General features: G+C 42.5%; 1 protein-coding gene across 12 annotated transcripts in view; it reads right to left on the reverse strand.

Annotated features, from left to right (window-relative positions):
* The window catches only part of RHOBTB1 (Rho related BTB domain containing 1), a 70562-nt gene extending 45230 nt beyond the window's left edge, over positions 1–25332 (reverse strand). For 7 of the 12 annotated variants that reach the window (XR_009533407.1, XM_060108717.1, XM_060108764.1 and 4 more), the window contains exons 1-2: positions 24523–24765; positions 22411–22461 (exon numbers count right to left, since the gene is read on the reverse strand). The gene's annotated coding sequence lies outside the window, so the exon portion shown is untranslated. Of the gene's footprint in view, positions 1–22410; positions 22462–23422; positions 24414–24522; positions 24766–25258 lie in introns of those variants that run through there. The other 5 variants (XM_060108798.1, XM_060108724.1, XM_060108731.1 and 2 more) reach the window with 4 other exon arrangements.
* Between the last annotated feature and the right edge of the window lie 436 nt (positions 25333–25768).

Here is a 25768-nt window from a genome sequence, read left to right on the forward strand (position 1 = left end):
AACATTCTCTGACATAAATCGTAGCAATGTTTTCTTAGGTCAGTTTCCCAAGGCAAAAGAAATAAAAGCAAAAATAAACAAAAGGGACCTAAACTAACTTAAAAGCTTTTGCACAGCAAAGGAAACCATAAACAAAACAGAAAGACAACCTACAGAATGGGAGAAAATATTTGCAAACGATGCAACTGACAAGGGACTAATTTCCAAAATATACAAACAGCTCATACAACTCAATATCAAAAAAAACAAACAACCCAATCAAAAAATGGGCAGAAGACCTAAACAGTCATTTCTCTAAAGAAGACATACAGATGGCCAACAGGCACATGAAAAGATGCTCAACATCACTAATTATTAGAAAAATGCAAATCAAAACTACAATGAGGTATCACCTCACACTGGTCAGAGTGGCCATCATCAAAAAGTCTACAAACAATAAATGCTGGAGAAGGTGTGAAGAAAAGGGAACCCTCCTACACTGTTGGTGGGAATGTAAATTGGTGCAACCACTAGGGAGAGCAGTATGGAGGCTCCTTAAAAAACTAAAAAGAGAGTTACCATATGATCCAGCAATCCCTATTCTGGGCATATATCTCGAAAAGATGAAAACTGTAATTTGAAAAGATACATGCACCCCAGTGTTCATAGCAGCACTATTTACAATAGCCAAGACATGGAAGCAACCTAAATGTCTACTAACAGAGGAACTGATAAAGAAGACGTGGTATATACATACAATGGAATATTACTAAGCCATAAAAAATGAATGAAATAATGCCATTTGCAGCAACATGGATGGACCTAGAGATTATCTTACTAAGTAAATAAGTCAGAGAAAGACAAATTTCATGACATCATTTATATGCAGAATGTAAAAAATGTTACAAATGAACTTATTTATCAAACAGAAACAGACTCACAGACATAGAAAACAAACTTATGCTTACCAAAGGAGAAAGGGAGGGGGAGGGATAAATTAGGAGTTTGGGATTAACAGATACACATTACTGTATATAAAAGAAACAACAAGGTCCTACTGTATAGCACAGGGAACTATATTCAATATCTTGTAATAACCTATAATGGAAGAGAATCTGAAAAAGAACATATATGTATGCATAACTGAATCACTGTGCTGTATACCTGAAACAAACACAGCAGTGTAAGTCAGCTATACTTCAATTAAAGAAAAAAAAAACTGGTAAGTGAACAAGATATTGTGGAGGTTGGGAAGTGAAGGACTTGGTGAGGAGGTGCAGGGAGGCCCCCGCTCTGGGTACCGGTGCCCTCCACAAGGCTGGCTTAGAACAGCATGGTCCTGATCTTCTAGCTCTCAGGTTACGCCATCGGCTTGGTTATCCCATATCTGCCCCCGCCATTATTACTGCCATCTACTGGACTTCTCGTCACTCCTGCACATCCACCACCAACTCAGTCTTCTTGCTGCATCCACAGGATGATGCACCCCACACCCAAGCCTCAGAGCTTCCTTGCCTCTTCAGTGCCAGTGACATACACCACACCGTACCAGAGACATTCGTACCTTTTGGCCGTGTGCTGGATATTGCTGTCCTTCAGAAACATTTTACCTCTGAACTCTCCAATTTCAAAATCCTACTCTAAGAGCAAAAAGTCCTGTCTTTACAGCCCGTGCTGGGTGAAATATGGCCAGGGCAGCAACTCCCATCAGGAGATGGAATCTATTTCCCTTCCTTTTGAATGTGAGTGACTTCCTGGCCCAACCCAAAAGAATGTGGTGAATGTGACGCTGTGTGAGTTCCAGAATAAAGGCCTCCACAGGCCCTGCATCTCCACCTTCATGCTCCTGGAGCAATGTCAAGGCCGTCCTCTGAGGCCCGCCCAGCAGAAGATGAGGATTCAGTGAGGAAAACCGAGGCAGTCCGGCCGTCGGCCATCACCAAATGCCACATAATGTGAGGCCATCTTGAATCTTCTAGGCCGGCCAACCCTCCAGCTGAATGTTGTTTTATGAGTGAACCGGCTGAAACCAGCTAAGGAATCACCTAGCCAACCTACAGAATCGTAAGAAATAATAAACTGTTGCTTTAAGCCACCAAGTTTCGGGGTGGTTTGTTACAGAGCGATAGTTCATTGAAACATACTCGTTATTCTTTAGGAAAATCTCCAGAACCTCGACTCCTCCATTTAAAAAATATATACATTTCCATATCAGATTATAGGCCCCTCTTGGAGGATCTTTTCTACCTAGGGTTGATGAATCATGCCAACTCTTATCTACACTGTCACCCTCAACTTCCTGTACTGCATTGTGCAGTAGGCAAAATAATGGTCCCTCGAAGATGTCCATGTTCTAATCTCTGGGACCCGTGAATATGTTCTGTTACATGGCATGCAGGAATTAGGTAGCAAATGGGATTGAGGTTGCTAACCAGCTGACTGTACTATAAAGAGATTATCCTGGATTATCTGAGTAGGCCCAGTGTAATCACAAGAGTCCTTTACATGTGGAAGAAGGAGGCAGAAGGTCAGAGTTGGAGAGAAATAAAGGACGACTTTGAAGATAGAGGGAAGGGCTCTAAACCAAGAAATGCAGGTAACCTCTGGGAGCTGGGACAGGTAGGGAAGCAGATTCTCCCCTGGGGCCTCCAGCAGGAACACAGCCTGCCAACACCTTGATTTTTACCCCAGTGAGACCTGTTTCAGACTTCTGACCTCCAGAACTATAAGATAATAAATCTGTTGGTTTAAGACATTGAACTTTGGGTAACTTGTTACAGCAGCAGTAGGAAACTAACACAGCTTGCTTTAGCCACACAAAATGGCTTTCAAAATTCTAAACATTGGGGACTTCCCTGGCGTCCCAGGGATTAAGATTCCGCACTCCCCATGCAGGGGGTGCGCGTTCCATCCCCGGTCGGGGAGCTAAGATCCCACGTGCTGCACAGCGTGGCCAAAAAAAAAAAAAAAAAAATTCTAAACGCTGTGTGTACCTCCACAATTCTTCATCTGCCTGGTGAATTCTATTCATTCCTTAAAATCTTATTCAGATAATACCTCCTCTAAAAAGCTTTCCTAATTGCCCCACCTCCCCACAGACTAAATTACTTGCTCCTCCGTACCAATAAACGGTTTTAGGAGAAGCAATCAAAAACATAAATACTCTCTTTCTCTTCCTCTCTCTCACACTCATTTTTTCTTATATTAGCAAATCACTGAATGGTGGTCTGTGACCTTTTAATTTTTTTCCCTGTGGCTGTAACTTCAAAGTGCCCGTCTTGTGCACTGAATGAATCATCAGCTGTTTCCGGGGTACTACTATATACGGAAGTGCTTGGAATATATGAGCATACAATGCCCCTCTTCTATAAAGCTCTGTCATGGGCCCCTAATCTACTCCTGGGCAAACTATGGGCAAAACAGTGATGGAGCCTAACATGACCCTAGTTGCCCTAGGCTCCTTTTCAAAGCATTTTCCTTCCTGTGATGGCTCCCCACACCCACCTTCAGTCCTTGAGATGATGGCCTTTGTACTGTCCTGTTCTTCTCTTAAGAAACAGGTTCTCAGGAAGTCTCAGACACGTTCGCTTCCTCAATCATACGACAGCTAGGTGACCATCAGAGTCTCGTCTCCATAACTGAATAATTCAGAGGCACCGTGGCTTATAAAACTCTAGATGTTTCTGCATGTCCCAGGCGGGTGCACATTAGGATAGGGCCACTATCTGAATTCAGGTAAGGGTGCAAATCTCTTCTAACACTAGAAATTCAGATATTAGAGAGGGTGAGCAAGGAAAGATTTATCACTTGTCTAAGATGCCTCACTGAGCATCTCCTAATTCCTCCTCATCACCCCACTCTCGGAACATGCCACCTCTTACTGTCACTTTTTCCATATCTTTTGTTATATTTGCTACTGCAGTCAAGGCCAGGTGAGCAGTCTGCTTAAAGACAGAAATCTAAGGCCCATAGAGGGGCCTTTGTACTTTAAGCTCCATTCAGCTGTTATTAACAGTTTGAACAGGGCTATTGCACAGCCACTAAACTTTCTTGTCCTTTAGAAAAGCATATACTCTGAACTTTAGGAAATAATTTAACTTGGTCATTAAAAATGCTAGTGGAACAAATTTCAGCGTCTCTGAAGAGTTAACCGAAAGAAAAACTGAGAATTTTATATTATTGGTAGGAACAAAAGGGAAATGTTAAGAGTTGCATAATAACTATAGCCAACAGCCAAGTTTCAACTGTGCAGATTTCATTATCCTGAGCTCTTAATCACCAGTCCTAGTCAGGCAGGAGCTGCCTTATGCATTATATAAACATCTCAGCTGGAATGGAGAATGGGTCCAGACCTGGGAAAAGAGACAGTCAGGGCTGGGCTGGGCTGGGCTGGGCTGGGCTTCCCTAAATCAAAACTTCACCGAAATATATCTCCAGGATAAAACTGCCTTTCATCATTCAAAGCAACAATATTTTTTCAATTGAAAGTTGTGATCAAAACAAAAAAGAGATTAAGTAACAGAAAGAGCACTGCAGAGAAGTCCAGGAATACAGATAATACAGAGACACTTGTAGAAACACTCACTCATTCTCAGCAGAGCCCTGGAAAGACCTACACCAGGTCACGTTCCTTCATTTTTTAAAACTCAGTGTCAGTGGGGAAGGTGGGCCAGGATTAGAAATAGACTTCTTCTTCTATCTATCTATTTATCCCTTAATAAATGCTGTCTCAGTGAAAAAATAAACAACAAATCGAAAACAACTTAAAAGGTGCATACAAATTCCAGGGTAGGTTTCAAAACCACCATAAGTAAAGTGTGTGCTACATGCCTACAAACATGCCATGTAACCTCGCCTTTGATGTTGATTGTGCCATTATTTCTGCTCAAATGCCCTTTCTCGTGCCCCTGATCCATCCGCTGAAATAGTTCTTAGGACTCGGGCTGTCATAGTTAAAGAAATAGAGGCTGCACTTAGTGAGTGCCAGGCCTACAGGTGGACAGCAGCAGACAGGCCAGGGGTGGTGCTGGCCCTCAGGGACCCTCCCAGTCAGGTGGGGAGAGACCACTAAACCTGGGGCCATAACTGTACATTTGATAAGCTCCCTGAGGAAGAACGAAAGGGGTTATGAGAGGAAATGATGGGTGGGAGGTCTCCACGAGGAGGCTCCATTTCCCTGCTCTCTGAAGAATGAGAAGGGCCCCGTCATGAGATGGGAACGAAGCAGGTGGGAAAAGCTCAAGTGTAGGGAACTGGGGCAAGAGAGGGCTGCAAGGCAGGCAGGGGCCAGGTCATACACGGCCTTTTAGGCCATGGTCAGGAGTTTGGATGTTATTCTCAATGAAGTGAGAAGCCACTGAGGCGTTTTCAGCAGAGGAATAACAGGTTCTGATTTGCTTTTTTTAAAGGAGCATTGGTTTCACCGAGACTGCCGTGTGGAGAGCATGTGGGGGGTGTTCTGAGCAGTGGCTGAGGCCCAGCTAGGAAGCTCCTAAGTCCTCCAGGAGGGAAAGGGTGGCGGCTGGGACCAGGGTGGAATCGGCAGAGATGGAGCAAAGCAGACAAGTTCAAGTTCATTTTGGAATGAGATGCACTTAACACATTCTCCCTTTATCCTGTCTCCTAGGGTATTTATCAAATCCTTGTTTTGTAATATTCACAGTTAGGCTTATATGTATCTCATTTCCACCTCATCAAGATTATGCACTTTTGACAACAGAGACTGTTATTCACCTTTAAATCCTCAGATCTTTTCATGGTGCCTTGGCCGTATGTGGCTTGCTGTAAATATCTGTTCACTTGCATATACAAGCACAGTCATTCCACCTTCCTTAGGAAACCTTCTACCTGGGGCTGGCAGAGACCTGGCGCTTGGCTGTCTCTGGTGACTGATCATTAAGCCCATGGCCTCGAAAGCTGCGGCATGTTGCCAAGCCTGCAGAGGAACACGTTGAGGGACATCTGTGTGGCCCATCATGAGAGCTGTTTCTGACAGATGGCAGTGCACCACCCATGGCTCCCCCAGCAGGAAGAGCATCAGTAACCATGGGAACCACCACGGACCAAGGTCCAGGCCCCTCCACCAAACGGGAAGGCAGGGGGCAGGGAGGAGCCCCGATATAGGCAGATAAAAGTAGCTTCGGGCTGGATCTGATTTAGAAAAATAACAGAATGTGGTCTTTCACTGTGCTCTAGTGCCTATAGCCAATTTATGAATCTTGATAATATTTATGTATAAGGGACATATAAAGTTCTCATCCACTTTTAGACTTTGACATCCTAATTCAAGGGATTCCCAACTCTATTCACTGCTTGACTGAAAAAGAAGAGGAAAAGGGAGGCATATGTATCCACTACATAGGGAGAAAGATTCATAACTGATATGAACATGAGTCTGGAAGACAGAGTTCAGTCTATGCCTAAAAGAGCCACATCACAAAAGGCAATTAGTTGGACTTAAGGCAAGTTAGCCATGAAAGCACAGATGCCTTGGATCCCCCTCTACCCATGTCTCACTATAATTAACCTTATCCTGTACAGATAGCAGACTCCAAAACAGTACCAGAAACTAAGAATAAGAAGTACCCATTCACCAGAAACTGAAAAGATCTCCACCCAATTCACTTCCATGGAGCCAATGAGAAGGTCACTCTTTTCCACGGGGAAAAGAGTTGGCCTGGAGGGAAGCAGGAGGCTCTTTGCCACAGATGCCTGTGATCTGGAGTGATGCGAGCTGGACTCACTGGGACAGGGTGGAAAGAGGAGATTGTGGAGCCACTGGAGAGCCATTATGACACCGGCAGGCTGCAGTGATGGCCCCTTCCTGAGGCTGGGCCAGGCAGACAGCACCGAGCATGGAGGAGACTGGTTTTTGCTTCCTTCAGCTGGCTCTACCAGGCTGTTTCAGCTTTGACACCGCAAACAGAAGTGACAGCTTGTGATGTTGACGGCAGAGGGAGTGTGGTGAGGGCGTACAAGGCTGGACGTCGGTATATCCTCCGTGGTGACACTTCTCACGTTAGTCCTTGTCTCAGCCTCCTAAGTCCTCTCAACCTGAACCAAACTGGGTAGCTTTGCTTGTCTGCTGGGGACTGGGTGGGTTCCTGGATCTCTACAGAGCCCTGCCTTGGTCTCTGAAAGCCTAAGCTTATTCCAAGCATTTGGAATGTAAATATACTTAAATCCTTGGCCAGCATAAATCCTTTTTTATATGGATGGACTAAACAGTGACCATTCAACAGATGGTCTATTAAAAACCCGGACACAAAAAAATACATGCACCCCAGTGTTCACTGTGGCACTATTTACAATAGCCAGGACATGGAAGCAACCTAAATGTCCATCAATGGAGGAATGGATAAAGAAGAGCTGGTACATATACACAATGGAATACTACTCAGCCATAAAAAAGAATGAAATAATGACATTTCCAGCGACATGGATGGATCTAGAGATTCTCATACTGAATGAAGTAAGTCAAACAGAGAAAGACAAATATCATATGATATTGCTTATATGTGGAATCTAAAAAAAATGGTACAAATGAACCTATTTACAAAACAGAAATAGAGTCACAGATGTAGAAAATAAACTTATGGTTACCAAAGGGGAAAGTGGGGGGAAGGATAAATTGGGAGATTAGGATTGACATATACACACTACTATATATAAATTAGATACTAATAAGAACCTACTGTATAGCACAGGGAACCCTATTCAGTACTCTGTAAGGACCTATATGGGAAAAGAATCTAAAAAAGAGTGGAGGGACTTCCCTGGTGGCGCAGTGGTTAAGAATCTACCTGTCAGTGCAGGGGACACGGGTTCGATCCCTGGTCTGGGAAGATCCCACATGCTGCGGAGCAACTAAGCCCATGTGCCACAACTTCTAAGCCTGCGCTCTAGAGCCCGCGAGCCACAGCTACTGAGCCCACATGCTGCAACTACTGAAGCCTGTGCACCTAGAGCCTGTGCTCTGCAACAAGAGAAGCCACTGCAATGAGAAGCCCGGGCACCACGAATAGAGAAAGCCTGTGCGCAGCAGTGAAGACCCAACGCAGCCAAAAAAAAAAAAAAAAAAAAAAAGAGTGGATATATGTATGTGGATAACTGATTCACTTTTCTATACAGCAGGAACTAACACAACATTGTAAATCAACTATACTCCAATTAAAATTAATTAAAAAAAGAAAAGTACGAGCAATTAGCTAAAGACATAGAGAAAATTCTTCTACTGAAGTAGATATGCTCTAAGAAACATAAGAAAAAAAATCCTATCCATATACTTGATCACACAAAAGGAGATAATGCAGGTATACTAGCAGCAGATGAGGCTATACATAGGCAATAGAACATGGTAAGTAAAGGCCATGTATAAATGGAATATGAGTCAGCCAAATTCAAAATCATACTGGCAACAGTCAATAGCAGCCTTGAAAATGTAGTAAAATGAATTCGTAAGGTAGAGGCCATACATGAGAAACTCTAAATATAGAAGGAAGGCCATCTGAAAATGATGTAACGGAAGATACCAGGTAAGAGGCTAACTGTTGAAAAGCAATCCCATAGGTAGTAGGGCTCTTGAAGAAATAAGGTGGCAAAATGTGATTTAATAGAACAAATTTTTCCCAGTATTAAAAGGAGGATGTAGTGGGGAGAAAAAGAAGGAGAAGAAGATAAGAAGACTCCAAAGCTATACATTTTTCAGCAAAAAATAATTGTATAATAATCCTGTAAGTATCTTAGCAAAACATCTTCTAAAACTAATGGCGGAAAACATTTCTATCAAGAAATGATAATACAGATGACCATATGCTTCACCAATACATTATTTTAATGCAATAGAAACCACAGAGCTTTCAAAGAAAAAGGATATAATAACAAATTTGTGAATCAGGTCAAATTAATATTGGTGTGAAGGCAACATAAAGTTATTTTTGGATATTAAAGACTCAGGGGGTGGGACTTCCCTGGTGGTCTAGTGGTAAAGAATCCGCCTTCCAATGCAGGGGACACGGGTTTGATTCCTGGTCGGGGAACTAAGATACCACATGCCACATGCCGTGGGACAACTAAGCCCACACGCCACAACTACTGAGCCCGTGTGCCTCAACTAGAGAGAGAAAACCCACACGCCACAACTAGAGAGAAGACCGCACGCTGCAACAAAAGATCCCACGTACCGCAACTAAGACCCGACGCAGACCAAAAAAAAAAAGTCATCTGCATTACTGAAAAAAAAAAAAAAAAGACGCAGGGGGCAAAAACTCAAATGTCTTTAAGGAATTAAACTGCTCAAAGATACTTGCCAAAACAACCAGAGATAATTAAAAATGAAAAAAATGGGCATTGCAGTTTCAAAGAACTGTGGAAACCAAAACCAGTCGAGAATATAAGACTAGCCTACAGTTAGCCTTTGGTTTCAAATTTATATAGAAAAATTATCTGTAAAAGATAATTAGAAGGTAAAAAAGGGCAATTCATAGTAGAAGCATAGCAGTAATAATTACCCTTCATAGATTAAAAGGCATGTAATAAAAAGGAAGACAAATTCTATAAGTAAAAAGAGAAGTTAATGCAAATAACTGACACAAGATGAATAATCAGAATCGCCATCAGATGAAGAAAGCAAAAATGAAATACAACACATGGAGGCCTTGAGTAGCATAAAAAGTGGGATTAAGTTAATAGATAACCCATATTTAAAAAAAATCTATAAAAGAGTGCTTTCTTTTCAAGTGTTCTTGGCACATTTATAAAAGTTGACTATATATGGACTGATCATAAAGACAAATATCCTTCAAAACGTAAGTTATAGCAACCAAATTCTCTAGCCACAAAGAAATAAATGAAAAAGTTAAGAGGAAAGGTTTTATGACAGCAAGCAAGAAACTCAACCACTTGGAAATTTGAAAAATACCCATCTAAGGAAATAACTTTATAAATGGAAAATGTTTTAAAAGCAAATATATTTATCACATCTTTATTAAGAATAAGGAGGGCTTCCCTGGTGGCGCAGTGGTTGAGAGTCCACCTGCCGATGCAGGGTACACGGGCTCGTGCCCCGGTCCAGGAAGATCCCACATGCCGCGGAGCGGCTGGGCCCGTGAGCCATGGCCGCTGAGCCTGCGCGTCCAGAGCCTGTGCTCTGCAACAGGAGAGGCCACAACAGTGAGAGGCCTGCGTACCACAAAAAAAAAAAAAAAAAAAAAAAAAAAAGAATAAGGAAAAATTGCAAACCACCTGTCTATGATAAGTTGGGGGATAATTATTTAAGGTACTTGGTATGTGATCTTGGGCAAATTACTTAATCTTTCTAAGCCTCTATTTCCTTATCTGTAAACTGGGGATAATGACTTCCCTCAATGGTTGTTGTGAAGATGAAATTAGATAATGCTTGTAAAATATTTTAGTCACTATGCCAGCCATCAAGAGAACATTCAGTAAGTCTGATCTGTTAAGATCATCATTATTTAAAAATTATGTTTACATTAAGTTTGCAGTCACTGAGAGAAGTGCTAATGTATCACTACGGAGGGGAAAGTGCAGGAGAGTCATCTGAAATATAGTTGACGAAAACTACATAAAATGAATATGTGCAACTCGAATAAAATCAAGCCTCCTTGTTCTCTCCCTCTAAGTACCACCTTACCACAGTGACACATCTAAATGGGACAAAAAATGTGACTTTCAGAAAGCCTTGAAAACAATACAGGTATTGAAGAATAGAGAGATGTGGTTCACATAATGTATCAGGCATCTTGCAGCGAAACTTCTAAAAAGTCTCTTTGGGATGTTTCCCTGAAGAGTTCTGCCTCCATGGCAACTGCTCAAACCTGTCTTTTTGCCTCTCAGGACCCTAGAGCTTTTCCCTTCAGGTGTTGCTTCATCCCCTCTCACACGGCTGGCCACTGCTCTCTGCCTCTCTCACGTGCATTCCCCTCAGCCAACGAATGGATCTTCCTTGGGGACCCGCCCTTTGTTTGGAGGGGAAGAGATGGGTGGGTTTTGATAAGTGAATACTTAAAATTTAATAAATTGTGCCCTTGCCATCTAAAGGGCAATAATACCAGTCTTCTTCTCCTGCAACAATACATGGAAAATAAATTGGAAGGAAGTACACTAAACAGATGCCAGTGATTGTGGCTGGATCATGGGGCTGTAACTTATTGCCAGGTTTCTGCTTTCCTGTAGTTTCCAAACTTTCTACAGTGAACATATATTACCTCTTTTTGGCAAACTGAGATAAAATTCACATGCCATAAAACTCACCCTTTTAAAGTGTGCAATTCGGGGTGTTTTTTTAATTTTTTTTATTCAGAAAGTTGTACACCTATTCCCACTATCTAATTCTAGAACATTTTCATCATCCCTAAAAGAAACCTTGTGCCCATTAGCAGACATTCTCATTCCCTCCTCCCTCCAGCTCTGAAAACCATTAATTTACTTTCTGTTGCTATGGATTTTCCTACTCTGGACATTTCTTATAAATGGAACCATACAAGAGATGGCCTTTTGTGTCTGTCTTCTTCTACTTAGCACAATGTTTTCAAGTTCATCCATGTTGTAGCATGTATTAGTACCTCATTCCTTTTTATTGGCTGAATAATATTCTTAGATGTATTACTTCTATAATGGGAAAACTATTTTAAAAAAAGTAATGAGTACATAAGCATAACCCTTGATTGTTAATTCTACTAAGAGTACACTGGTACACTCCAGTAATAATAAAAAATGAGTTTTGGGGCTTCCCTGGTGGCACAGTGGTTGAGAGTCCGCCTGCCGATGCAGGGGACACGGGTTCGTGCCCCGGTCCAGGAAGATCCCACATGCCGCGGAGCGGCTGGGCCCGTGAGCCATGGCCGCTGAGCCTGTGCGTCCGGAGCCTGTGCTCCGCAACGGGAGAGGCCACAACAGTGAGAAGCCTGCGTACCACAAAAAAAAAGAAAAAAGAAAAAAAGAAAAAAAAAAGAGTTTTGATGATACATTGTTTTTCAAAATCATGTATTTAAAAAGCACAGTGAGCCTATTAAACCTGTTTTTTTCTGACTCAACCTCTCGACTCAAAAGAACATAGGAACCTAAATGATATCTTGCTGAATATCAGACATAGCAATTGAGCCAAAACAGACAGCTGTGGACAACCAGGATACTTAATATATGATTCTATCTCAAAGAGACGAAAAATTCTTGGCTTTTAAATTTTGAGTGTTTAAAGGGAATACTTATGGTAACGAAAATGAGCAATTTTAAGAAATTGTTGGGAACTCAGCCCATGAACTATTCTGTGGCCATCAATTGTAGTTAAGATTTTTTTAAGTTGGATAAGTGTAGTACAATCAGCTTTATATTCATTAAGAAAAAAAGTTCCAAGTTCGTTTGTATGCCTGTTATTTGTATACCTGCAAATCACAAACACAAATATTGTTGCACACTCAGTGCATGAATTTAATGTTATAATCTTTACTTGGAAAGGCAGATTCTACATATTCTCAGTTACAAGGGAGATAGTTCGATCAAAGCTGACTGCAGCTAGCTCATATTAAGGAAGGGTTCAGTCAAAAATCAAATTCTGGGGGCTTCCCTGGTGGCGCAGTGGTTGAGAGTCCACCTGCAGATGCAGGGGACACGGGTTCGTGCCCCAGTCAGGGAAGATCCCACATGCCGCGGAGCGGCTGGGCCCGTGAGCCATGGCCGCTGAGCCTGCGTGTCCGGAGCCTGTGCTCCGCAACGGGAGAGGGCGCAACAGTGAGAGGCCCGCGTACCGCAAAAAAAAAAAAATCAAATTCTGTAAATGAGTGACTTACCCAGGACATAAAATTTGAAGCGGTTCAGACATACTGAGGGTGCAGTGGGGTGGTGACCAGAAGTGGGGTTCTTGATCTAGGTGTTGGTTACAGACGTATGTTCCGTTTGCAAAAATTCATCAAATTGTACACTTGTGATCTAGACACACTTCTCTATGCATGTTATACTTCAATATCCTTTTTTAAAGTCAAAAAATATATATAAAGCAACAAAGGACACTATACATTGTTTTCAGAGGGTCTGTAGTCCTGATGTGGGTGAGCCTTAGCTAAGGGCTGGATCAGGAAGCTTTGTCAAGAATTGATAATTAAAATATTGGTCAAGTCTTTAAAGAGATGTCAAAGTGCTCGTCTGAGAAAGCTCATGTCAAGTCTGCAGACTAGATGCCCTTAAAAATCCGTCCTTGTATAGAGAAGTCTCTATAGTCCTCTGTCATAAATTGTTCATTCCAAGTATTCTCTAAAGATGTCACTTGGGTTAGCGTCTGTAGCACCAGAAAGACCACCTGCTGTGAAACCTTCAGATATGATGACAATCAAACAATTGCATTTAATCATTTATGAGACTATAACATGTCGGTTAGGATTAGCTTATGCTCTCATTCAGGCAAATGAAGAAAACTATTCCCCCACCACTACCTGCCCCCCAGGATTTCTTAGCAACATTAGACAATAAACGCAAAAATGCTGGTGGACAAAAACCTTAAAAATCTCTTATTTTATTCGAGGTTATTGGCTGCCAGCAATGTGTGGATTCTAGCTAGTATTTTCAGGCCATGTTCTTATACCCTCCAACTGCAGGTAGGAATTATTACATGAAAGATTGTACATTATTTAAAAGCAGGATGAGGCGCTGTTTGTGGGAGTGGAAGATGGTACCATTATTTTGGAGTGCCACTGGCACTCAAAGACTTTAAAATGTCCATAACTTTCATCCAATTATAAGACTTTACTCCTAAAAAAATATTTAGGATTAGAAAAAGATTCCATTAAGGGAGTGTTCATCATATTACTGTGGAAACAAAATATTGGAAACAATTTTAGAAATCCAACCACAGGGGAGGGATTTTTAAGAAGTGTCCATATAATGGGAGAGTATATAGCAGTTAAAAATATGTTATAGGAGTACATTTACTATTTTAGTTAGAGGTTCATGAGCAACACCATTCCTTAAAAATCATGTACCTAAAAAAAATTATGGAACTAAATATACACAAAAATATTTGGGATAGAGATACATTAAAATATTAATGCCAACTGGGATTATAACTGATTTAATTTTTTTCTTATCTACATACATATTCCATCTTTTCTATAATGAATATATGTTATTTTATAACAAAGACATTTTACAAAAAAGTGAGGGTGGGGAGGTAGGAAAACCAGGGACTATGATATTTATGTGTGTGGGAATACATTCTTCTTTCATTAAGTGGAATTAGTGTCTATTCTTTACTTTTTCTCTGCATATCATGAAAGCTGTAAGTGACGTGTCTTTCATATGGCAGGAAACAGCCTTGCTGCTGTTGGCACCTTTCTTTCCATTCTGAGCACCCACCCTACTCCATCAACAGCATCATCTTGGAGCTCCTGGTCATTCAGCTCCTTTGACTTCTATCAAAGGAACTAATATCTCAATAGGCCCAAAGACACAAATTACACAGCCACTCAGCCTAGAACAATGCAGCAAGGCTACACCAGCTGCACACTAGGTGTAGAACAAGCCCAGGGGAACACCTCCTTCTGTACTCTTTCCAGATCAAGTCATGAGACTTTGAGAGATGTCAGTTCTCGTGTCAGAAGAGAGTCCCTGGTCTACTTCAAATAAATCAATTTTTTAAAAATTTAGAATCGGAAATATTCCAAAGGTTTGCTGTTGATTTTTGTTTGATACACACAAAGGGAAACAATTTCCCTTCCTTGAAGCCTCTTTCCAGGAGCCTTAACGATCGGCTGCCAAATTTAGCCTTGGCTCCATCTCCACCATGTCTAATATTCCTCCATGCTATTGATGTGAGGCCAAATCTCATCTCTATTTAGAGTGCACAAGAGCAGATGTCTTGATGAAAGGGAGTGTTGGTGAACCTATATTGAAAAGAGCCAGGAGAACATGCTGTAATGAATGGAAGCACACAGCTTCACGGCCTAAGGTGTTAAAAGTACATTCACATGAAACAAGCAATAGCGTTGGTCACATCATATGAGAAATAAAAGACAGGAGGGGAAATTATAGAGAAGGCAGTCAAGAAATCAGCTGCTCATTCGAATCACTGGAGGAATTTGTTTTGTTTCAAATACTGCTGCCTGCACAAGAATGTCCTCGGTAGCACTATTTGTAGTAGCCAACAACTGGAAACAAACCATCAACAGTATGATGGATATAGAAATAATAAATTGAGGCCTGTTCACACAATGGAATATTATATAGCACTAAAAATGGATGAACTGGGACTTCCCTGCTGGTCCAGTGGGTAAGACTTCACGTTCCCAATGCAGGGGCCCGGGTTCGATCCCTGGACGGGGAACGAGATCCCACATGCATGCTGCAACTAAGAGCCTGCATGCTGCAAAAAAGATCCCATGTGCTGCAACTAAGACCTGGTGCAGCCAAATAAATAAATAAAATAAAAATTAAAAAAAGATAAAATTGAAGAATTTCTTTAAAAAACAATGGATGAACTACTGCTGCATACATTATAATGAATCTTCCAAACATAATATTGAGGGGAAGAGGCCAGACACAAAAGAGATTGCATTTATATAAAAGTTCACAACCAGGCAAAACTAATCCCTGGTATTAGAAGTCAAGGCAGTGGTTGCCTTGATTGGGTAGTGATTGAATAGGGGCTTAAGAAGGGATTCTGGGTGCTGGTGATGTTCTGTTTCTATATTTAGGTGTTGGTTAGATTAGGTGAAGGTGTGTGGTCAGTTTGTGATAATTCTTTAAGTTATATACTTATGATTTGTGTATTTTTCTTTAAATAAGATACAGTTCAATAAAAATGTTTTAAAAATTCAGATTCCTGGGCCCTAACATGAATTTACTAAAACTGTAGGTTATAAATTCTTGGGGGTATTCCAGTGTACAGCAGAGGTTGAGAATCACTGGGACCAGATGATCCATATCCAGTGGTGTGCTGGAGCCAGCCTCTACTGGCCCACGAACCAACTGTTAAATTTTCAGGACTTTTGCAAGCCTGTTAAAATAGGGTCAGTATTGAAAATTAAAGTAGATAAAGTTTCAATTCAATAAAGTATACTAAAAACAAAGGTACTAAATACTCAGAACTCACCACTTTGTATTTATTTTACTGTTATCTATATTTTGAGGTTATTTGTGCAAATTTTATCTGTATGGTGGAAATGCTATATAACAGTGTGCTACTGTACCATCTCTTTCCAATTCCAACTCAGTCACAATGGTGGCTTCAAATTGGCCATGATGGGAGTATTTATACCAGTGAAATTGGCAACCGCTTCACATCAGGGCTTGCTTTATTGTTCTGTTGATTGTCTTGACTTAATAAAATGATTTTAAAATGTTAATAATGCAGATTAAATTTAAAAGTGTGTAATATGTTTAGCTGTTACATAATGAATAGTACATTTAAGGAAATATCTTTATAGTATTTAAAGGCTATTATCTGGTTCAGCAAAGAAGTCATTCATATATTTGATGAATGCATACAGTTCTGACATCTGTCTTCGTTATCTCACTTTTATCTTACTCATTAACATAAGGGAAAACATCAGCCAACGTTTATATGGGAATTACACTCATCAGTTGTACCATAGGTGAGTTCTCAAAAACCAACAAGCGTTTTGTGAGACCCAATTAGCTAGATGGAGTTCACAACAAAGAGTATTCTTTATCTTATTATGATTTATAAATTGTATGCTACATACATCCTTTGTCAGTAAAATTTATAATCAACTTATGTATGCACAGAAATGCATTCCTTTTTTCCCCAGAGTGCTGGTTGATTTACCAGCATATCCCTTTCAAGTTTAAGATTCCATGACTCTCTATTACAATTTAAGAAAGAAGCAAACAAAATAAGATGGGAGCCTTACAGCCTCCAAGGCATGAGTTTCAGCATAGGATAGAGTAATGACTATACTTTAGAGAGTACAGTATATTTCACTACTCAAAATGCGGTCCTCGGACCAGTAGCACTGGCATCAGTGAGAAGCCCTGGGAAACGCATCATCTCAGGTCTCATCCTAGAACTTCTGAATCAGAATCTGCTTTTTATCGAGATGCCCAGGTGATGTGTATGTACATTGAAGTTTGAGAAGCGCTGCTTTAAAAATAAACTTCTTGTTATGAACTGAAACTTATATAACCGATTCGAGACTAGTCACAATCTAGCAGTTGGTGATCTGTAAGCATCTCGCACCCATTGAGCCATAGCACTGGGGAAAACAACTAATTGCTACACCTAAGCCTGAAGAAAAGGACATACATCTTGCCATTTGTCACATTTGTCAAATACTGAAAAGGGGAACTGAGCCACTAGGAAAATAAAGGCTATTCTAGGCCACTTGGATTCTTAATGTCAAAAACGGGGGAAAAGTACAAGTAAGAAAGTAATCGTTATCAGTAGCTTTCCTGTATGTATATGATGAATAGGACACATTGCCAAAGGCTTGGTTCCTAAAACCCAAAGCAGGGCAGCAAGTGCCACATGACAAAGTGTGGTAGCTGGAGAGAGGAGTGTGATGAAACACTTCCCAGGGATGTAATTCAGGCCAGGGTAGCTATCAAGTGCTGAGGGTGAAAGGGGGAAATTGTAGTGGTTATGTTTTTCCCAATCAATAAAGCAGTCAGCAACCCAGGGCAAAGAGAAAAGACAGGGCCAATGCACAGGAAAGATTCAATACTAGAGTTAATTGAAATGATGGGAGGAAACTCTCACATGTTTTGAAATTGAAAGCAAAAATGTTTTACTGGTAACACTATTCTCTGGAAACATTTCTTAGTTATTTGGCTGAAAACATAGTGGATGCTTTGAGATGCAAAGGTCTATGTGGAAAACACGTTAGATACTTAAACAGTGTCCGGAAGGAAACGAGAGCCACAAATCTCCAAGAGGAGCTTGGTACTAGTCTGAGGCAGAAACCGAAGCAATAAAATAATGCAAGTAAACCCTGGCAACCCTAGAGCATGAAGAAGACAAATGTAATTGTACCCAGGCGTGCCCACGCCACTGGTACTCAGAGATGCCACTGGTACTGAGACACGACTGGGCCCATTTTTACCCAAGAAAAAAGGTCACTGTAATCATCCCTTGCAATATCAGACTCCAAATGACTGAAGAACATTTAGCAGCAAAATGACATGAATGCCCTTATGTGTTATAACATTTTCCGTTAAGATACTTTAGCAAGGCGAGGAAGGGAACTCACCCTTATTGAGCACCTACTATCTGTTTTACATGTGTGATTCCATAGCATCCTCATAATCCTCTGACAGAGGTGATACTGTTAGCATTTTACAGATGAGCAAAATAAGGTTCAAAGAAGTATGTCACCCACATCACATAGTTAATAAAAAGCCAGAACTCCACAGACAAAATTAAAAAGCTCCACACTTGATGAAAACAGGTATCTCAACAAAGACAGCTTGGAAGGGATCAAGAGTATGGAGCTGTGGGCTTCCCTGGTGACGCAGTGGTTGAGAGTCCGCCTGCCGATGCAGGGGACACGGGTTCATAGCCCGGTCCGGGAAGATCCCACATGCCGCGGAGCGGCTGGGCCCATGAGCCATGGCCACTGAGCCTGTGCGTCCGGAGCCTGTGCTCCACAACGGGAGAGGCCACAACAGTGAGAGGCCTGCGTACCGCAAAAAAAAAAAAAAAAAAAAGAGTATGGAGCTGTTATGTTTCGAATACGAGGCAAGACTGGTCTATATTGGTGTCAGTGAAGATAAGTGAGGCTTCTCCTAGTACCCACCTTATTTTTATATTGCTGGAATCCTCTTATCACCCATTTCCGGATGTATATTAGGTTTCAGATGTATTTCAAACTTGATAGCTGTAATTTGGGCTAAGTTGGAGGCTTCAGAAGACTTGGCACATTTCAGGCAGTGTTATGTAATAGAATTGAGCCCTGGGCTGGGCCTTGGAAACCTGGGTTCAGTTCCAGCTGTGCCACTTATGAACTGTAAGAGTGGTGAGTTACATTGCTTGTCTTGGTGGCAGAGTTTTTTCACCTACATGAGGTTGGATTAAGTATCCTTAAGAACCTTTCTGGGTCCATGATTCAACCCTCCATGACTCAACTGCTTACAATTGTGACTTCCATCAAAATATATTAGAAATGACCTGAAGAGTTAACAAGTCTGTCCAGACAAGACTGCTGTGTGGTTCAAGTTACCAAATATAAAACAAAAAAAAACAACAACAAAAAAACCCCCAAATTCACAAAACCCTATAAGAATAATTACTTAACTCCTGTACCCTACCATCTGCAAGAATAACCTGGAGTTTAATGTTTTTAAAGTGTTTTTCCCCCTAGGATATATTTAAAACAAATATATATTCAGGTTCTTGTACCCAGACAGATCTGAGTACAAATCCAAGCTCTACCTTTAATTAGTTCTCTGACTTAATATATCTGAGCTTCCCTTAGGCTTCTGTAAAATTGGAATTAACAATGAATATTAGCTGTAATGCAGTAAAGAGTCTGGCATCTAGTAGGAGCATAATAAGTACTGGTTATTGTTATTCCAGTGGTCATTAGGGGTCTGGACTGCCACTGGGTAACAATTCAAAGGAAATTTCTCCACAGAGGTATGGAGCCTGAGACTGTACCTCATTAGCACTGGGGACTTGCCATTAATCTGTGTCTATGCAATAACAAACTCAGGTGCAGAGTGGAGAAATGTAATCATGCTTCTTCTGGCCCTACTGGCATCTCTCTCTTTCTTTCGTTCTAAAACCTTCTAATTCACCCTCAGTGGATAAAACCTTATAAGAGAATTGCTGATGTATTTGACAGGACAGCTGGAGGGAGTGTCTGAAGACAGGAGTGTCCTGGGACATCTGGAAGAGTGCCTGTCAGACCCACATTTCATTTTAGTGGCTTTTTTTTTTTTTTTTTTTGCCTATTTCCCAGTTTCTGCCCAATGCACACAAAGAACAAAAGATTCTAGGAGGAGGTGACTTTACTTTGTTTATAAGCCCCACCAAAAAAAACCCAAACAGTTTTGATGCTGACATATCAATAACCAATCCATACACATCCCATCCGTTTGAGTGACTGCTTCTTGCCCTTCCTGTCAAAGCTCTCCCTTTCCCCATCCCCTCCCCCAACACCCAAACACTCTCCCACCCCCTCCCCCTTTCTACATACACCACACTTTTTGTGACTTATTTTTCCTTCCCTGTCCAAATTTTGTTTTGGTGTTGCCAGGTTGGTGGGAAGCCTGGGTGAACAAAAGAAGATGAACACAAGAACCAGATTCAAATCGCATGTACTCTTTGAACCCTATCCTTCACATAATGAGGTTGAACTGCCTGTTTTCTAAAAGGAAGACCAATAGAAAGGTTAATGAAAAAAATCCTGTTTTCTACAGGTAAATTTCCTGAGCAAAAAAAAACATAGTAAAGTGTCAAATATTTCCAGGCATGTTTTAAGATAAGTCAAGCGTATTAACCAAAGCCTCTGAAGTTCAAAAAAGCAAACAAATGATTGCTAATTAAATTACTACTAGAGACACCATGTTCATTCTGAAGCTTCTTTTGGTGCTAACATTATATGATTCAGAGTATAATTTTACTCTTTAAGTAATTATAGGTTTATAGTTGTTATATGGATAATTTACGACATACCATGGTCATAGCTAAGCAAATATCAGTTGATAATGAGGCCTTAACCTGTAATGGGATCTTCCCAGTCTAACAGTGCTCTTATGATCTATTTTGTAATGATACACTATATAACAACTTTCACAGGACAAAGGTGTAATAGGACAGCTTATAACAACCCCTTAAATGCTTAAAAGTATCTCTTAACTAGTTAAGCTTTTAGGATTATTAGCTTGAGTTGGGGTTTTTCAGTACATTAAAAAAGATGATATAGTAAAGCTTTCTCTAGTAATTTATTCCCCATTTTATTTTTTATTATCCCTTTATATAATACCCTCTGAGAAGGATTAACAACTGTTACAAATTATTCTACAAAAAGTAGGAGGGGAGTATGAAAGGGGGGAAGGAGAGGGTTGTCAACCCCGGCAAAAACTGAAAATGTCCTGCTTAATCTTTAAATACTGGCCATTTTCAGAACTTTAGTTGGTATTTAACTATTAGGTATCCAAATCTATCTACGTGGCACATATCAGACAAACTGAGGTTTCAGAAGGAATCTAGTATGCCAAATTGTAATGCTTTCTCATTGATGCTGTGAAGATTCAGACAGCTCACAATTTTGTTTCAATGCTTTTGAAGCAATAACACCTTGAGTTTGAGATACTGTAATTTAGCAGTTCTAAATGAATGCATGTCTCCCTCTTGGTTTGAAATTCTACATTCTGTCTTTCTTCAATCTCTCACCCTTTTATTATCTATCCTGACAAAAATGTGCTTGGAAATTTTTTTCCATGCATACATAGAATTGCAAAGTAGTCCGACAGGGTGGAAAACACCGAACTTCTCGTAAATGTACCATTGACCCTCAGTTCAAACTTCTGGCATGTAAGATCTTGATTTATTTTCTCACTTTTCCTACATGAAAGTTTAATATCTTGTCTTTTAAATCTGTTTGTGAGATCCTTAAAACCAGAGACCCCATGGTAAAAACTTTCTTAAATTTTTGACAGGGCCATGCCAGAAAGTACATATGAATATTTCATATTTTGCTGTTTTACAATACTTAAGAGAATGGAATTTATTCTTTTGTAACAGCTGTGCCACTGAATGTTACTACATAAGCTGTAATTATCAAGTTATCTTAGGCAAGTCGCTTAACCTTTCGTGGTCCCAGTTTCTCTACTGGAGATAAGATTTTTCCAATTAGAGAATTTAGGTTTTGGAGTAAGAGAGCACTTGAAAAAAAATATTATTTCTTCCATTTACTAGAGAAGCAGGAATTGAACCTATTACCTAACCTCTCTGAACTTTCAATTCCTCACCTGTCCTTTGGCGACCAAGGGAGTAGTTACACCTAACAGGGATTTTTTTGATGCAGATTGAGAACATAGTATAAAGAATGCGGCACGTTACCTGAACTTTGGTTCATGCTCAAAAATGTCAAGTATTATTGTATCAATTTTCTTTCAGCTTTAGAGAGCTAAGATTAGCATAGATGTAAAATCTTAATTATCAAGCACCCAAATCCCCAGTATCTTCAGCTATTTTGGCACCACTTGGATCCCCAAAGTGAAAATGAAAAGTCTTATAAAGAACAAACTGATTCAAGGCCCATTTCAGTACCATTTGGCTCAGAGTAAATAGAATAATTTTAATAATCATTGAAATTGTGATATAATTGAGTCAATAAAAACATGACAAAGACAAACTGTTTTAAGACAGATGACTAAGAAACTTGTTCTGAAATGCATGCTCAGAATTAGACACAGGATGTCAGCAATTTATGGTCATGGGTTTGCACAAAGAACACTGACCTGGCTTGCTGGAAGTGAAGAACACAACACCCTGCTCACAGCTGGACTTACCTACACAAAAGAGAGAAATACTTTATAAATCCTACTGCTTGCTAGGAGCACATGGGGAGCCACTGACATTTTTAACATACATTGTTTTCCTTTTTTCCCCCCAAAAGGGCAGAATCTGCTTTACTTTTGCCAAGTGTCAGTGTTAAAATGGCATTTCTTGGGGTCATATACATCCTGAAATAGCTAGGTTAACTTTTTGCAGCATTTCTGAAAGTCTGTTTCTGAGCCTTTGGGGATGATACAGAAAAAAGCATTTAACCACAAACTCAGGAATAGGAACAAGGAAAACCTTACAGGCATTTAACAATATGGAAGTCAACGAAGCGGACATGCTATTCCTCCAAAATAGCATTTTTTGGGACCATATTATCATAAGTAAAAGTCCAAATGATTCTGGTTTTTACTATTTGATTACACTTGTATAGTTAATAAGTTATGCTGTTGTGCCAGTGACATCAAACTACCTATGTTTCTATTTTCACCTCTCTGATCACACATAGCCCCTGTGTACTTAAATTTACGCTCCTCTCAAAACAACAATCAACGGGGCAAGCTTAGAGTACTATGATTTCATTGCTTCCGACTGAGTTTTCAAAGTCTTCCACGCTGGGATGAACAAGTTAAATCCCCTTCCCACGAATACGTCCAAATACAATCCAGGCATCTCAGAGGAAACCCAGTTGAATAATAATTTGCTGCCCACTTCACCTGTGGAGCGGTGTGTAGACATTATTTACATTGAAAAGAACTTGTGTTTCTTTTCTAGCAATCAGTGACCCTCTTGGGCATCTACAGAGTTACCGGAAATGACATATAATTCCAAATTTCTGAAGAGTGTTTTTAAACAAACTTATCTGTATGTTTAGAAAAGCCCAGCGTTTGCTGCACACACAACCTATTGGCTATTTATATCTGCTGATAGAGAGAGCACAGTTAGAGATGAAAACTACTGATAACATACTTCTGCAGCTTGGAGAGGATCCACAATACGGTGTAGAATATGCAGCACTGCCCCGGTTGGTGGTGGGGAGCCCCAAACTAGTGAAACCTCAAGCTGAGCGTCTGGCTGGGGTTCAACAGAGCTGCGTGAACAGCACGGGTTGGGGGAAGTTCAAAGTCAAGGCGACTCCTCTGGTCCTAACTTCCTAGGTCTTCCTAGGTCTTCCTAGGTCTGGGTGCCTTTGTGTATATACCGATCTTCGTGCCTTTCCCCGCCCCCACCCCCAGCAAACGTGTGCAGTCAGCTCGAAAGGCAAAGCTCGTGTGCTGACGTGCAAAACCAAGTCAGAACCCTGCGCCTGGCGCTCCCCTCTAAGTTTCTGGCTCGTCCAAGTCTAAATATTGACACTGCTTCTCAGTTGAGATGTTTGATACTGCTGAGGGTAGAAACGGCAGAGCGACAGGATCTGGTGGTCCATTTTTACATAGTTGGGCCTTCCTTCCACTTCGTCTTCTGTAGTAGGGGCTGGATTCCCTGTCTGCATATCCCCACCCCCCGTTTTTCTCCCCGAAAGCTGAGCGCGCAGAGACAAGGTAAGGTGTTTTGCCAGCCCCTCATGGCAGCTCCTACTGTTGTCACAGCAACTCACAACAGACTCCATGGACACCGGCTGGTGGTGGGGAGAGCCGAACTCTGGGTTGACCGGTCAGGGGGGTGCAAGCGCCCAAAGGGCTCGGATATCCCCCTCTGCAGCCCCACCACCGTCCTTCCAAGGAAAAGATCCCTCTGGTCTGCGCGGCACCCCGCCCCGCCCGCCTGCTAAGGGTGCCTGTTGTGCATTTTCTCAGCTCCAAGTTAGGGGTGCGGCTGGACGGGCGCTCCTAGGAATCTCTTCTGCTTGCCTCTGATGGCGGGGCTCCCGGCCTCGCGAGACAGGCGAGGGCGGCTCCCAGAGCAGCTCGGTCCCACGACTCTCGCTCGGGACGCTGCCTGACGCGTGGCGCGCGGCCCGGGGCTCCCACAGGCCACCCGCCGGGGCCGGGGCGGGTGGAGCGGGGCTCCGCGGCGGCCGCTCGGAGAAGAAGTTTCACAGCATAGCGCACTCACGACACAGAACCTACCCTGAAGCCGAGCGAGACGCCAGCTCTCTCCGCCTTCAAGGGCTGGGGGAGCGGGGGGCGGGGGGGGGGGGCGCTGGCCCCCGCCACTCAGCAGCAGCCACGACTGCGCGCGGTCGCGGGTGTGCGGGGCCCCTGCGCGCGGCGCGCCGCCCGCCGCCCAACTTTGCACAAAGGCAGCATGGCAATGCCTCGCCTCCCGGGCTCGCCCGGCGCCGCGGCCGCTCTTCCCGGTGCCGGGCCGGAGGGGCTCGCCCCTTTCCGCCGCCGCCCCCCAGCCCTCCCCTTTTCCTCCCGCCCCCACCCGGCTCTCAGGCTGGCTGGCCGGCCGGGCGGAACAGAGCGCTCGGCACCCAGCTCCGCCGCCTTGGCTGCCGCCGCTCGCTCCGTGACGTTAGCAGCCTTCGCGGCTATTTATAGCCACACGGTTGGATTTCATTCATGAAACCAGGGCCTGGTGTGTCTGTGTGCTGGGGCGCGGGTTGCAAAGGTGCCTCCGCTTGACGCGGACCCGGGGGGGGCCCGGGCTCGGAGGCAGACTGCCCGGGGCTGACGTGCGCAGGGCCTGGCAGACCCCAGTCCAGCTCGCTAGCGGCCGGGAAGGGAGGGGCAGGACGACCAGCGCCCCCCACCCCCAACCTCCACCCCACCCCGTCCTCTGTCCCCAGCACTCCACCCATTCCCGTACAAATGCTGGCCCTTTGTCCTAGGCTCCGGAAAAGTAAGTTGGGCCACTAACCGGCTGGGCGGCATGGTTTTCTTCCCCCTAGGAGCTGACCGGCCGCGGACTCCGAGGGAGGACATGGGCTTTTGTTTCAAAACCGAGCCCAGCTGCTGACTAAGGGCTGCGTTAGGCCAGCCTCCTCCTCCCCTGGGCGCTGCACGTGTTGGCCGGCTCCCCGCTCTGGGTTACCTTCCTCTGTGACTTGGCTCGTGGGGGTCCCCGCAGGGGGCGGTAAGGTCACATGGGCTGCACCCCCCCACCCGAGTAAGTAGGCGATTTACAACCGCCTACAAGTGGCTGAGTGAGGAAATGAAATTGACTTCTGGCCGCTCGTGGGTTGTCAGAATTCTTGGATGCCCACGACAGTCTGTCCTTCCTCGTGAGCTCTTTCTTACTCTTCCAGGCTGACTCTGAGCTTTGAGGACAGGACCAGGGGCAGTTTTCATGCACGCACGTAAAAGGTACTTATTTAGTGTCTACATACAGTGTGTCAGGTACCCTGTCAAGCTCTAAGGAGGTGACAGC

This window comes from Mesoplodon densirostris, chromosome 1 (genome assembly GCF_025265405.1).
Source record: "Mesoplodon densirostris isolate mMesDen1 chromosome 1, mMesDen1 primary haplotype, whole genome shotgun sequence".
Classification (NCBI taxonomy): Eukaryota; Metazoa; Chordata; class Mammalia; order Artiodactyla; family Ziphiidae; genus Mesoplodon; species Mesoplodon densirostris.